General features: G+C 47.2%; 1 long non-coding RNA gene across 2 annotated transcripts; it reads left to right on the top strand.

Annotated features, from left to right (window-relative positions):
- Positions 1 to 11,150: 11,150 nt before the first annotated feature.
- On the top strand, positions 11,151 to 13,382 carry LOC148875477 (uncharacterized). Of its 2 annotated transcripts, none has more exons than XR_016111513.1 (3): positions 11,151 to 11,892; positions 12,026 to 12,119; positions 12,710 to 13,382. It is a non-coding gene; the product is annotated as an uncharacterized LOC148875477 (long non-coding RNA). The 2 variants fall into 2 exon arrangements; XR_016111519.1 differs by having other exon boundaries at positions 11,717 to 11,892; positions 12,026 to 12,134; positions 12,710 to 13,023.
- The last annotated feature ends 2,049 nt before the right edge of the window (positions 13,383 to 15,431 follow it).

Below are 15,431 nucleotides of genomic sequence, written 5' to 3'. Positions count from 1 at the left end.
AGCAACACCGGACGTGGCACGGAGACAAACAAAACCGGGGAGCAACTTCAAGTCCCCGTGGTGTGCGTTGGACAATTCACCATCCCCCTCTCGGCAGATGGGACCACCAGCTTGAACACGCCACAAGCAGTGGCACCCGTAAACCCTCCTACCACAAGCATCCCCTTTCCTCCCCCCATTGAGACAACCTTCACTGAACCGACTGTCGTCCCCTTGGCAGCCAGCCAAAACCGGTTGGAGGACTTGATGCAGTGCATGCGGGCAATGCAAACCCAAATGCAACAGTTCCAGCAGCACTAGCTTCACCAGCACCAAGTGCTGTACAACATCTCCCAGTATCACTAAGGAAGTTCGTGCCCAAGGGCGCCGCGCCTGACTGACTTGGGATCTGACGTTTGGCGGCAGCACCCTGAACGGCCACCTGCCACCGCCACTGACACCGCCATCTCCAGTTAGATGACGGTTAGGCAGTGACGGTTCTGTCTCAACAGAAAGGACAACGGCCGAATTGACAAGCACAAGGGTAATCATACCTGACCTGACAAGGGCCCCGGGACGAGTGCACAAAGTGATTATAAGAGCCCCCTGCCCCCCGACAACAGAGGTATGCAAACTTTGCGCTATCTGGTATTACCTTGCTTTTGAAGGATTCTAACTTGAGCTTCGGAGCCTCTACACTGGGTTCCCCCCGGAGCTTCTCCATCTCCTCCGTTTCAGGTTCCCTGCTACCCCGTTCGGAAGCAAGGCAGCGGACAGCTAAGACCGGCCGAATCGCGCTCCATCAATTGGCGTCGTCTGTGGGAAACGCTTCAAAAAGCCTCCCTCCAAACTTCGATAACCTCTTTTCTAAAAAAAATTTTATAAAAAAAAAAACAACACTCATGGCCTCCTCCAGCAACACCGGACGTGGCACGGAGACAAACGAAACCGAGGAGCAACTTCAAGTCCCTGTGGTGTGCGTTGGACAGTTCACCATCCCCCTCTCGGCAGATGGGACCCCCAGCTTGAACATGCCACAAGCAGTGGCACCCGTAAACCCTCCTACCACAAGCATCCCCTTTCCTCCCCCCATTGAGACAACCTTCACTGAACCGACTGCCGTCCCCTTGGCAGTCAGCCAAAACCGGTTGGAGGACTTGATGCAGTGCATGCGGGCAATGCAAACCCAAATGCAACAGTTCCAGTAGCACCAGCTTCACCAGCACCAAGTGCTGCACAACATCTCCCAGTATCACTATCAACAGCAATTCCCCCAACTGCCACTGAACCAACCACTACTTCCGCCTCGCCACCCCGCTCCAAGGCTGGTTAAGGCCTCCCCGTAGGATGGGCGCCCCCACCAGGCGAAGGTTTCCCGGCCCCAGAACCACCCCAACAGCCAGGCCTCGTCCCCAGGCCGAAGAGAGAAAAATGTCATCCCCGCCTCGCAACCCGCGGGTGGGTCGGGAACCTCGCCCGCGAGGTCGTCACCCCGGCGCTCCGAGCCCGAGCTCCCGCTCACCGAAAACCGATTCGGTGCCCTGGCAGCAGACTACCAGCATTCCGGGCCCATCGAGCTCAGTAACACGAAGGCCAGCAGTGCCAGTACAAGGCCCGCTCAACGGCGAAGGCGTCGGCGAAGTCGTCGAACCACCACCCGTGCCTTGTCGGAATTCAGAGGCAAAGACATGAGCTCGGACAAGGTAGGGGCTGCCCCGGCTCTCTCTGTTCCTTCCCCCCTCGCATCAGAACTCCTGGCGGTCCCCTTACCCAGAGACTTCAAGCTCCCACCTTTGGACAAGTACAACGGGTCCTTCGACCCCAACGACCACGTTGATGCCTTTCAGTCGCAAATGCACCTCACCAGGGCTAGCGAATCGTGCATGTGCGTTGCCTTTACCACCACCCTCAGAGGGGTAGCCCGCACTTGGTACAGGAACCTGGCCCCCGAGTCGATAAAATGCTAGGCCCAGTTCGTGCAAGTCTTCACCACACACTTCGTCACCAGCCAACGGTGCCCCAGAACAGAAGAGAGCATCTTCGGAGTAGTCCAAAGAGAAGGAGAATCCATTCGGGGCTACATCAAACGATTCAACGAAGCATGCTTGCAGATACCGTGGTTGGACCCCGCAGTGCAGCTCGCGGTGGCCAAAAGAGGGGTGACGCACAAAGAATTCAAATGGCACATGGTGGCCAACCAGCCCGCAACCGTGGCCGAATTCCTCAAACTCGCGGATAAGTTCATGAGGACAGAGGAAGAAATCAGCCAACGAACCGAAGGCGGGAATGAGAAAAAAAAGAGAGAAGGCGAGCTCTCCAACCCGGTGAATAGAAAAAACCCGACCCGGGAGCCGAAGCCGAACCAGTCATTCTGGGCCCACCTAGCAATTCGGACGGACTACACGCCGTTAAACACGAGGTGGACAGAGATCTTAATGACGATCAAAGACAACCCGTACATTAAGTGGCCACCTCGCCTAAAGGGAAATCCGAACGAGAGAAATAAGAATTTGTATTGTAGTTTCCATAGAGACCATGGTCATAGCACCGAACAGTGCAATAACCTCCGGGATGAGATAGAGGGGCTCATCCGTCGTGGATACTTGAGAAGCTTTGTACAGCACAACAATAACAATAAAGCAGGTCGGCAAGGGGAGCACGAAAAAGATGCCCCCGAGTCTAGCAACAGACTTGCCGAACCGTTGCAGAAGCAGCCTCCGGAAGAGAGGCCAGTTCGGGGAACCATCCATGTAATAGTGGGAGGTTCGGTGGTAGCGGAGTGTACCTCGACAGCAGCCCAGACTTCAGTTCGCGAAGCGGCCCTCGAAGAACGGAACCCCCCAAAGAAACCGAAGACCGAAGAACCAATCTTTTTCACGGAGGATGACGCGCGAGGAGTCCACTACCCCCATGATGACGCGCTTGTCATTAAACTAAGGATCAGCGACTTCGAGGTCAGGCGCGTACTCGTAGATTCGGGCAGCTCAGCCGACATCCTCTTCAAATCAGCATTTGACCAGCTACAGTTACAGAGGAGTGAGCTGAAGCCCGCGAACACTCCCCTAGTGGGTTTTAGCGGAGAGGAAGTCAGACCCCTCGGAAAAGTAACTGTCCCTGTGGAAGTCGGCACATGGCCTTGTGCGGTCAGACTCAACCATGATTTCCTGGTAGTCGCGACCCCCTCCCCCTACAATGCCATAATAGGGCGGCCGATCACGCATATCCTACGGGCGGCGGTCTCCACCTACTATTTGGCCATGAAGTTCCCTACGGACTTCGGTGTAGGGGTGGCGCGGGGTGACCAGCTCGAGTCCCGCAAGTGATATGTTGCCGCCCTGAAGGGAAAAACCAAGGCGGCCGACAACCTCAAGCTGGAGCGGCCTGCGGGGCAAGGTGAGGAACGAGCTTCGCCCACAAAAGAAACTGTCGCAATCCCGACTTCGGCTACGGACCCAGCTCGCACACTAAGCATCGGAGCTTCCATCGAGGATCCCCTACGAACCGAACTGGTGAGTTTTTTACTTCAAAATTTAGATATTTTTGCCTGGTTCGCGGCCGACATGCCCGGCATTAGCACCGGACTGATAACTCACAAACTTAATACTGACCCTGTAGTCAGACCCGTTAGACAGAAGAAACGCAACTTAGCCCCAGAACGCTGGAGAGCGGTTGACGAGGAGGTCGAGAAGCTCCTCGCAGCAAACTTCATAAGGGAAGTCCATTACCCGAGCTGGGTGGCCAACCCGGTGTTGGTAAAAAAGGCAAGCGGCAAGTGGCGCATGTGCGTCGACTATACCGACTTGAATCGAGCTTGCCCGAAAGATTGCTTCCCCCTCCCCAGAATCGACCATCTATTGGACGCGACCTCGGGAAACGAGTTGCTAAGCTTCCTGGACGCCTACTCGGGCTACAACCAAGTTAGGATGGACCCATCCGATGAGGAAAAAACCAGCTTCATAACCGAGTTCGGCCTGTATTGCTACAAAGTCATGCCCTTCGGTCTAAAAAATGCCGGAGCGACTCTCCAAAGACTTGTAAATAGGCTATTTTCGGCCCTTGATTGGTACGAAGATAGAGTGCTATGTAGATGACATGGTCGTCAAGACTCAGTTTTCACAAGAATTAATACAAGACTTAGATTCTGTTTTCCAAATCCTGCGTCAGTTTAGCATGAAGTTGAACCCCAACAAGTGTGTCTTCGGCGTCACCTCGGGCAAGTTCCTAGGCTACATTGTCAATTGGCGCGATATTGAGGCCAACCCGGACAACCCTGATTGGTACAAAGATAGAGTGCTATGTAGACGACATGGTCGTCAAGACTCAGTTTTCACAAGAATTAATACAAGACTTAGATTCTGTTTTCCAAATCCTGCGTCAGTTTAGCATGAAGTTGAACCCCAACAAGTGTGTCTTCGGCGTCACCTCGGGCAAGTTCCTAGGCTACATTGTCAATCGGCGCGATATTGAGGCCAACCCGGACAAAGTAAAAGCCATTCTAGATATGAAACCACCTCGGAAAGTAAAAGAGGTTCAGAGGCTAAATGGCCGCATAGCCGCTTTAAGCCGCTTCTTGTCTAAGTCAACAAACCGCTGCCTACCCTTCTTCAAGGCAATCAAAGGCAAAGGGTTCAAGTGGACCCTGGACTGCCAGTTCGCGTTCGACGAACTGAAAGGTTACCTCGTTAGTGTGCCAACCTTAGCCCGGCCCGAGGTGGGCAAAGTCTTAGAACTGTACATCTCGGCGAGTGATGAGGCGGTCAGTTTGGTACTAATAAAAGAAACAGACCGGGTCCAACGACCCATCTATTATGTTAGTAAAATTTTGCAGGGAGCAGAGGCAAGGTACCCAGAGATAGAAAAACTAGCATACGCCCTAGTAATAGCAGCTTGGAAACTCCGCCCATACTTCCAAGCTCACACCGTCATCGTCCTAATTGACAAACCTCTTAGACAAGTTTTACTCAAACCCGAGGTTTCCGATCGACTGATGAAATGGGCCATCGAACTCAGCGAGTACGACCTCCAGTACAAACCGAGAACCGCTATCAAGGCCCAAGCTTTGGCAGATTTTATCGCCGAGTGCACTTTCAGCCACGAAGCCCCATAGGTCGAGCCTGAGGTCCCCAGTTCGGGCGAACCCGGAGCTCCTAAGCCCATAGAGTCCGAACCCCGTGAAGTAGCAGCCAGTGTGGCATCTCTCATGGTCAGGCGAAGCGCGAACTGGGATGAGGAGCCCTGGATCCTTCACGTGGACGGTTCTTCGAACCGGCAAGGCAGCGGAGCTGGAATAGTCTTATGCGGCCCGGGCGGCACAAAATTAGAATACGCACTACGCTTTGAGTTCGCTGCATCCAACAACGAGGCAGAGTACGAAGCACTGATCGCCGGGTTGGACCTAGCGTAAAAGGTAAAGGCAAAACACTTGGTCATCTGCAGCGATTCTCAACTCGTGGTGAACTAAGTTACCGGCAAGTACGAAGCACGCGATGTCTCCATGATCGCATATTTGGCCAAAGTAAAAGAAGCCCTGTTCAACTTCCGGTCACACATCATCAGGCAAATCCCGAGGTCAGAAAACACCGAGGCCGACGCCCTGTCCCGGTTAGCCAATACGAGTCACGACAATATGAGAATTGTGTACATAGAGGACTTACCTCGGCCTAGTATTCTTGGGGGGACAGAGGAGGTCGAACCCGTCTTAGAAGCAGAGCCGAGCTGGATCGATCCACTCGCGTGCTTCTTGATAGACGGAACCCTCCCTGCAGAACGCAATGCGGCCAAGAGGGTGTAGCGCCAGGCGGCCAAATACGTCATAATAGACGAACGGTTATACCGACGGTCGTACACGCTCCCCTATTTGCGTTGCCTGTGACCTACCAAAGCCGAGTTCGTACTCCGCGACACTCATGAAGGCCTGTGCGGCGGACACTTGGGGGGCAGAGCACTCGCCCAAAAGGCACTTCGACAAGGATACTACTGGCCAACGATGAAGGCAGAAGTTGTTGAGCTCGTCAGAAAATGCGACAAGTGTCAGAAGCACGCTAACATCCACCATCAACCTGCCTCCGACCTCAAATACCTCGCCAGCCTGTGGCCCTTTGCACAATGGGGCATCGACCTCCTAGGGCCATTCCCATCAGCAACAGGTGGAAGAAAATTCTTAGTTGTTGCAGTAGATTACTTTACGAAGTGGATAGAAGTCGAACCTCTGGCAACTGTTACGGCTCGAAACATACAGAACTTCTTTTGGAAGAATATAGTATGTTGGTTCGGGTTACCTCGGGTACTAATCTCCGACAACGGCAAACAGTTCGAGGATATCAAGTTCCAAGAGTGGTGCCAGAAGATGGGGATTCGGCAAAATTTCACGTCAGTTGCGCACCCGCAAGCAAACGGTTAGATGAAAGTAATGAACAGAGCCATCTTGCGCAGACTGAAAGCACGTCTGGATCGAGCTAAGTGATTGTGGGCCGAAGAGCTACCAAGTGTCTTATGGGCTCACCGAACTACCGAAAAAGCAGCCACGGGAGAAACCCCCTTCAACCTCACCTACGGCACTGAAGCAATGATCCCGACCGAAATCGAAATACCAACGTTGCGATTAGAAACATACGGCGATCGGACGAACGGAGACGAGCTACATACCAACCTCGACCTACTGGATGAGGTAAGGAACCTCACGCACATCCGAACAGCGGCATACCAGCAGCAAGTAGCTCGCTACTACAATAGCAGAGTTAAGCAACGAAGCTTCCGAGTTGGCGACCTGGTCCTTCGTAAGATTATGGTGCCCGAACCCAGCATGGGCAAGCTTGGACCTAATTGGGAAGGGCCCTATAAAGTAAAAGGAGTGCTCGGGGGCACATACGAACTCAAAACTTTGGAAGGAAAACGACTACCTCGAACGTGGAACATCGTGAACTTAAGGTGATACTACCTATAAACCACCAAGCGAAGTGGACAAAATCAGGCCCTATGTGCCACAAGGCAAGCCAAGAGGAACTAAGGCGTAGACAAACAAAGAAGATCACACTATCAGCTCGGCAAAAAATCAGTTCGCGGCATAAAAGACCGCGGAAATTTAATAACCCGGCAAAGAAACAGTTCGGGGAAGATGAGCAAGGGGAAAAAGACACTCCATTGCAAGAAACAGTACATTGGCAAAAAAAAAATTTACATGCCCGGAGCCACTTCTTCGCCATTGGAAGGCACTTCAACAACACCCGAAGGCCCTGCCTCTCCTTCAGAGTGCGACTTGCCATTGGCAACATTGGCCATCTCCTGAGTTATACCCGAAGTGGTTATGGCACTTACATCGAGGTTGGGGTACGTATTCCGGATCATCCGTCGGCTCAACTTGAACCCCCTCCTGTAAGAGTCCACCATCAGATCGTCAAAACGCGGAGAGGCAATGTAATCTTCAACTGCCTTCTTCTTGGCGTCTTCAATGCCTTGGGAAAAATTCTGTGTTCTTTCCCTGATGTCCTCTTGAAGATATTCAACTTGATGCTGCAAATCCAACTTCAAGTCCGCCATATGCTTGACAACTACCCCCATGGCATCGACGTCACGCTGAGACCTCGCCTGTCTGGCCATCGTGACGTGAGCAGCCTCTTCAGCAGCATAAGCAGCCGCCTCAGCAGCCCGGGTATTTGCCTCTGCAGCACGGAAGGCTTCTTCAGCAGCATGAGCGGCAGCCTCAGCAGCTCGCGCCTGCCGCGAGCTCCTCTCCACTTGGGTCGCCAAGGCATGAATTGAAGAATTCACCTACCAAAAGAAACAAGTGAGCAAATGATAGTAGAAGCAAAGAATAAAAAAGGAAGACAGAATCTAACTTACCACCATGGCATGTGTTATGGTGCGGCAAGCGACTTGATTCAAGGGAAGATCGGTCCACGCCGCGACCTCCTCAGGGAAAGTAGCATCCCTACTTTTCTGAAGAGTGTAGTTCGGCGTCAACACGCTCCTAAACTCCCCTTGAGCTCCCGAGCCTGGGGGCCCAGCCCGCGTGTGAGCAGACCCGGAGTGAGCAGGAGCACTTGAGTACGCAGGAGCGCTCGTATGAGTGGTCTCAGCGTAAGGCGCCCCGGTAGTTTCGTGCACCGGTGGAGTCACTTCGGGCTCCCTGGGCAGATCCTCTAGCGTATGGTTTGGGGCTTGGGGCTCCTCATCTAGGGGCAGCTCGGTACAAGTTCACTTGGCGACCCGCTTCCTCCTCTTCATACCTTGGAACAAACGCCCCCCACGAGTTCTCTCCGCGTCCATCACACCTGCAGAAACGAGTTCGACATCAGAAAAAACGAAAAGAACAGAGCAAGCAAGAACCGCATAGCTAGAAACCTACCCGAACTCAGGCCGGCTGCAATAAGTTTGGCCTCCGTTAAGTAGTGGTGGCACTTTAAACCTTGCCGTGCCCATTACCGGAGGCCCTTAACCGTCTCTTTATCGAGAGTCATGCCTAAATCGGGAGCGGCCTCACCCCACCCGGTCTGAAAAGGCCATCATTGTGCACTTCGCACGCCGAAGTAGTCCTGCTTCCAAGCCGGGACCTTATTAGGAAGATCGTGCAGAAGCTTAAAACCTTGGCGAGGAGAAAGGTAATACGCCCATCTCCCCCTAGGAAGAGAACTCGCCTGTCTCTTGAGCATCAAGATAGAGGAGAATATCTCTAAGTCCAAGGGGAAGTTCTGCTCGTAATAAAGGGAAATTGTCCCCACCAGGTTCCGAATAGAGTTCGGATGAAGCTGACCAATGGTGACACCGAAGTGGTTTATGACTTCGACGAGAAGGGGATGGAAAGGAAGTCGCAACCCCGCAGCGAGCTGCTCTCGAAAAATCACAATCTCGTCAGGACCGTGTTCCCAAGGAAAGTTGCCCGAAGGAATAAAATATGTGTACCCCCCAGGAAGATTGTAAGACAGAAGTATGGATTGAAGCCCCTCAGGCGTCATGGTCGAAGGACCAAACCTGTCTAGCATCCGACCTCGGCGGGAGGTAGACGCCAAACTGCCCGAAGCGACTCGGCCTACTGCTTCATAGTCCTCAAGCTCCACCTCAAGATCACTGAGGCAGTCTGGGGACATGGCTCGGTTGGTGGAACCTACGTCGGCCCTACTTGAAGAATCGTCTGAGCTATCAAAGCTAGACATTGGGAAAAAGATGGATTCAAGAAAGTACTCACCGGAAAGTTTGAAGAACAAGCCAAAGAACCGTGAAGACTGTATAACTAGCTTTGACGCGAGCTAGAAAAGACTTGGACACGAGATGAAAGGTTGGACGCGAACTCAGTAGACAAACCGCAGAAGTGATAAACCAACCGAGGTCCCCCACTATTTATAGCTACAGTAACCAAGAATCGACCGTGCAGACCGAAGATGATCCGACGGCCCACGTTCTTACCGACCGCACAACCCTTAAGGTCAAGACGTGATTGGCGCACGTCTTTCCGAAAAAAGCGAAACGTCAGCGCACGTCTTTTCGAAACCGACGTCGCTTCGACACGCGGCTTTTCCGAAACTGGCGCGCCACACGTCTTCCTGACAGTCGCCCGCGCACGTACAGCAGTGGCGCGCCTTTTTGAAATGACCCGCTGTCACGTCCCAGCGGTGCGAATTGGTTTGAAATTTAAAACGTGCGCTGTCACAACCACCAGCGTTCTTGAGTAAGCACGTTTCCAGCCTTCTCGGAAACCGAAAGAACCCTAGCAAAAGCATCTCACGCAGTGAAGGTTCGAAGGATGGAACAAATCCACCTGCTACCTTGCAAAACTCCCTGCACCATGGCAAGACCCCCCGCGCAAGGAGTGGGGGGCAATTGATGAAGGAAGATTTGGCCCGATCTCTCTATTACGTGACACGTGGCAGAAACAACAGCTCGGCAAAAGGGGCCAAGCCTAGGAGGGAACAAGGGGACACGAGCGGACTGAACTCCCTATCGGGGGCCCAAACTCACCCCTTGTAACAGCTCGGGATACACTTCGCCGAACTGACCTTGTAACAGCTCGAGATACACTTCGCCGAACTGACCCACTTTTTAACAGCTCGGGATACACTTCGCCGAACTGACTACCCTTGTAACAGCTTGGGATACACTTCGCCGAACTGACCCACCTTGTAACAGCTCGGGATACACTTCGCCGAACTGACCCACCTTGTAGCAGCTCGGGATACACTTCGCCGAACTGACCTTCCCTATAGATACCTCCGAGCTCAAGACCGCCTCGCTTAGCACTTCGCATCACTTGGCACCAAAACCAAACAAGTCGTACCATGCCTGACACTAAGGAAGTTCGTGCCCAAGGGCGCCGCGCCTGACTGACTTGGGATCTAACGTTTGGCGACAACACCTTGAACGGCCACTTGCCACCGCCTCTGACACTGCCATCTCCAGTTAGATGACGGTTAGGCAGTGACGGTTCTGTCTCAGCAGAAAGGACGGCGGCCGAATTGACAAGCACAAGGGTAATCATACCTGACCTGACAAGGGCCCTAGGACGAGTGCACGAAGTGATTATAAGAGCCCCCTGCCCCCCGACAACAGAGGTATGCAAATTTTGCGCTATCTGGTATTACCTTGCTTTTGAAGGATTCTAACTTGAGCTTCGGAGCCTCTACACCAGGTTCCCCCGGAGCTTCTCCATCTCCTCCGTTTCAGGTTCTCTACTACCCCGTTCGGAAGCAAGGCAGTGGACAACTAAGATCGGCCGGATCACACTGCATCAGTATGGTTTAATTAGTTTTGATGTTCTTGAGTTTAAAAGTATGATTTAATTAGTTTGGATGTATCAAGATCAAGAGGGTAACTAGAATCTTTATTTGATAATTTGAGCCAAAATTTCATGGAGGCATGAGAATTTAGGTTTTTTATATCAATATATATCTATTAAATTAAAATATGTACGGTAGGAGGTTTGAGAATGCAGCAAATGGAAGCTAAGAGTGAATTTTGCCATTTTTTTTAAAAATTTACAGAAATGCCACCTTATCTCCTTTTCACCAATCTTTTAACCGGTAGTCGGCTTAATCTTTTAACTGAGGGACAGAGACCGATGGACAAAAACCGAGCCCGACCTAGATCCTAGGTGCCCGATGGATAAAGCCCGATGAACAAAGGCATCTCTCGCTTGGTCTCACTCTCTGTACTAAAAGATGCTTGTCGAGGAAGTCACTCTCCTCTCTTAATTTTCTCTTCTCCAATTCCTATCTCTCACTTTATCTTTCCCCACTCGGTCCATCCTCTTCATTGTCGTTGAACCCAGACCAGGTTTCGGTACGGGCTTGGCCGTGGGGGTAGCGATTGCAACCGTAGAGAGGTCGTGGTGGTGTTTGTCTTGACCAGGTTTTGGTACGGGCTTGGCCGTGGGGGTAGCGATTGCAACCGTAGAGAGGTCGTGGTGGTGTTTGTCTTGACCAGGTTTTGGTACGGGCTTGGCCGTGGAGGTAGCGAACGACGCCGTGGTGCTGGCCGTCTTGACCAAGCTATGGCGATTGGTTAAGGAAAAGATTAGAACGACCTTCCTCGGTGTGGGAGCGAGAGGGAGATTGGCTTTGTTTATCTCTACTTTTCTTTATTTTTCTTTCTTTGGCAGGTCGGCTCTATTTTTGTTCAGTTTCTTTCGTTGGTTTTGTTGCTCCTTATCTTTTTTACTATTTAGTTTGGTTTTCTTGTTAGGGTTTGCTTGGGGTTTAACTACAAGGATTTGCTTATGTTTTGCATTTTTTCGAGTTTTTGTGTGCAAGGCACGCATGTTTCGATGGAGGCGCTATTTCTAGTTGCAGTTGTGGTTTTAGGGTTAGAGCTTTGTGTTTGCTGAGGCCGTCAACAATGGTGGTGGTTGGTCATGATTAAAGCTTTGGTTGGCCGCAGTTTCGCCACGGTTGTGGCTCGCACATAAACTATCAGGCTTTAACTACTGTTCGTGGCTTTGTCAATCCTACTTCTTCCCCCTTCCCCCCTTTCCTATTTTTTCCTATATGGCTACCTCTTTGTTTGCCCCCCCAATATTCTTCTTTTCTTTTATTTTCTTCCTTTTGTTGTAATTTTTCAGACATTGCATCAAGTTTCTTCATGCACAACATCAGAGAAGCAGATCAAGGATGCAGACAACTTGGGCTTTCTCTGTTTTGGCAGGTTAATTATTGGTGGGCTCCCAACTGGTTCGTCGATTTGAATATGGCTTCTTATCATCATTTTTTTCATTTTCCTTTTCCTCTAAATGGTTCTCACCATTTATAGCCTACTCTTTCTCAGCCTTAATTTCAGAAATAACTTACCCAAAAATAATTAAAAACCTGTTTCTACAACCATTTCAACATAGGGGCTCGTCCGCTAGTATACTATTTAAGTGAGAATATATTTATTGGAAATACATTTAAAACTATTTCAAATATATATACAAATATATCGTAATATATACTTTTTATATTTCAAAATATATATTTTTTCAGATATATATTTATTATTTAAAACTGAAATATTTATATTTAACAGAATTTTTTTCCATATGTTTTGATTTGTATGCAAAACCTAAATATCTATATTTAATAGCTTTAAATATAAAATATATAAATATATATATATATATATTTAAATTAAAATCAAAATATATATTTAAATAGATTAGGTTTTTCATACATGATGGGAATAAAAAATATTATATTTTTATTCTTAAATATTCATTCTTTTACATTAAATTTGCACTTAATTGGATTCATTATTATTTCGATTCAAGGCAAGGAAGAAGGCATCATGATGAAAATAAGGCTAATCGGATGATTTTGCACAATTTTGATATCGTTCAGTAATCTGGGCATAATGCCCACATTCGGATTCTGATTGGGATGATTCTAGATGCACTGGAAAGATAAGGGAGAATTTCACAACTTTCATGTTTTGGGTTTTGACAGATTCGGTATGCATTGAGGTTAAAATCGATTCCAAAGTCGAAGCAAATTTGCATAGAAGCCTAGCCTACAACTGAAACCTAATTTGCAAAAAAGCTTTGTAGTAGTCCAAATTATTAAAGAAGTCCAAATCGAATTTAAGAATAAAGAGTTCTATTAGATTTAAATTTCGAATATAATTCTAAAAGGATAAGAAGATTGGGATTACTAATTTAGAGATAGAATAGGATTAGATCAAAATTGATTGACTTTTTATTTTTGAGGATAATCTCTTAAGAGGAGTTGGAGAGAGTCCCTCATTCTTGGAAGCAAAGGAAGAAGGAGACGATAACCATCAACGGCTGAGCTTTTCTTTTCTGATTCAAGGGGGATTGTTGATTTGATTATCTCATCGTGAGGTTATGTGTTTAATTCAATTTCTTGTTTTTAATTCAAGTATTTGTTGACTCTTGTGCATATTCTTATGGAATTTAATGTTGATTAGTCTGACAAATTAATTAATGTCGATTTTTCTACTGCTATCCATGATTCGATGATTCGTAATTGTTATGAATAGTGGTACAAGTAGCAATTAGGTTAATATATTTTTGGGTCAATTGTTCGTGACAGCCTTTGACCAATGTATTGGCATGTTTTAACCTAAAGGGAATCAATGGAACAAGATTTGATAATTGTAGTTATTTCAATTATTTTTATTTTGGTTTAGCTATTTTCACGGAGGTTATTGCTATCATTAATTGATATGAAATGCTATCGTGCTCAGTCGATCGATGATAAGTGTTGATCGAATGCTGGGTTTGGTCAATTAAATTAGGAAAACACGAGGTTTATTATGACTATCCTAATAAATTCAAAAGTTAAATGCTTGAATTGCAAGACTGTTAATGTTTACATATGATCGATGAGCAATTGACTCAATTCGAACCATTGGATTAGAGTTTAATAAGACTGAAATTTTTCTTGCTATTTGCTATTTTATGTTAATTGTTATTTAGAATTTTAATTATTCAAAATTTCCACTCTTTATATTGTGCATTCGGTTGAGAAATTAATTATTGGCTCATTGTGAGATTCAACCTGGTACAATTGTTACTACAAGTTTATAGTAAGGTGGGACTAGAATTAATTTTGAGGGCTTCGCTAACCCGTCAATACAAAATTAAAGTTTTTTATGCAAATATATCATAAATAATCGGATTTTTTTTCAAAGCTTAAACAAAACACAAATAAAATATATCAACTTTTAACATGCATTAAAATTTAAAAATATTAAATAAAAAAAATATTAACTTGTGAATGTGATGCTTGAGTCTTGAGAAGTTGAAACTTAAGAGTTGAGAGAATGAGAGTTGAGATTTGAGAAGATGGGAGAGCCAAGTGAATGAGTGATGTTGGAATTTGAAAATCTTGAGAGTTCTTGAGCCTTGAAGAGGCGGACCTAGAAAGAAAGAGTTAAAGAAAAACAAAATTTGGAAGAAGAGTAGGACTTGTAATGCTTAGAGAGTAGATAACATCTAGTATAGAAAAGAAATGACTCCTATTTGCCTATTTAGCGTAAAGGACAGAAAGAGTCAAAGAAGAATAAAATTTGAAAGAAGACTAAGACTTGCAATGCTTAAAAAGTATATAACATCTAGTATAGGAAAGAAATGACTTCTATTTGTCTGTTTGTATAAAGGATAGTAGGATACATTAGAGAGTAGAGAACATTTCTTTTAATCTTTCCAAATATGCAAGAAACCAGTCTTTCTAAAGGTGTAAGGACTAGGGGTTTTGCTTGCCTTGTAATGCTTGCCATTAATGTCAATCCTAAAGACTAGAAAGAATAGATAAATAAGTAAGTAATTAGAAAGAAATAGGATAGAGATACCCTAGTTAGATAACTCGATTCAATTCGGTCCGGTTTTAGTTTTCATGTGTGAAAATCAAAACCGAACCGAATTATTGGCTTACCCATCTTTACAACCTGAAATTGACCGATGGTGAAGAAAAATCGACCAAATCGGGTTGGATTGAGTTGGGTTGGTCAATTTGGCATTGTTTGTGAACAACCCTATTTTATTGCTGCACCTATTCCATTCAATTATATCTTTTGTTCAAATGGAGTGGCAACTATTGAATGACTTTAATAGTACTAAAATGAAGTTTGCCTTCTTATTTGGCCAAAAAAACCTGCCAAATGTTTCACATAGGAGTAGGAGTAGACTAAGTAGTTTTTTGAGTCACAACACATTAGTGAGATCGGATTGGCGTCCCACAGCACCCCCACCCATGTATGGGAAATATCTCCTGTATTTGTCATGAGTAGATGTTCCCAATGGATATGTATGTAGGACTCCCTCTATAGGGCACCAATGTAAATAGTAATTGGTTTTCAACTTCCCATAAATTCACTATATTTTGCCCTCGAATACATATCACATTACCATACAAAAAATGAACTCAAATTAAAATACACATTCTACTAATTGGAAAATAATGTATAAGAAAATAAGCATACACATAAATATATATGTTATTAATATTACAATATAAGTATCTATAGAAGCT

Source organism: Nelumbo lutea, chromosome 1, assembly GCF_056320005.1.
Source record: "Nelumbo lutea isolate HS-2025 chromosome 1, American lotus-T2T, whole genome shotgun sequence".
Taxonomy (NCBI): domain Eukaryota; kingdom Viridiplantae; phylum Streptophyta; class Magnoliopsida; order Proteales; family Nelumbonaceae; genus Nelumbo; species Nelumbo lutea.
This window is presented reverse-complemented; position numbering and strand designations above follow the sequence as displayed.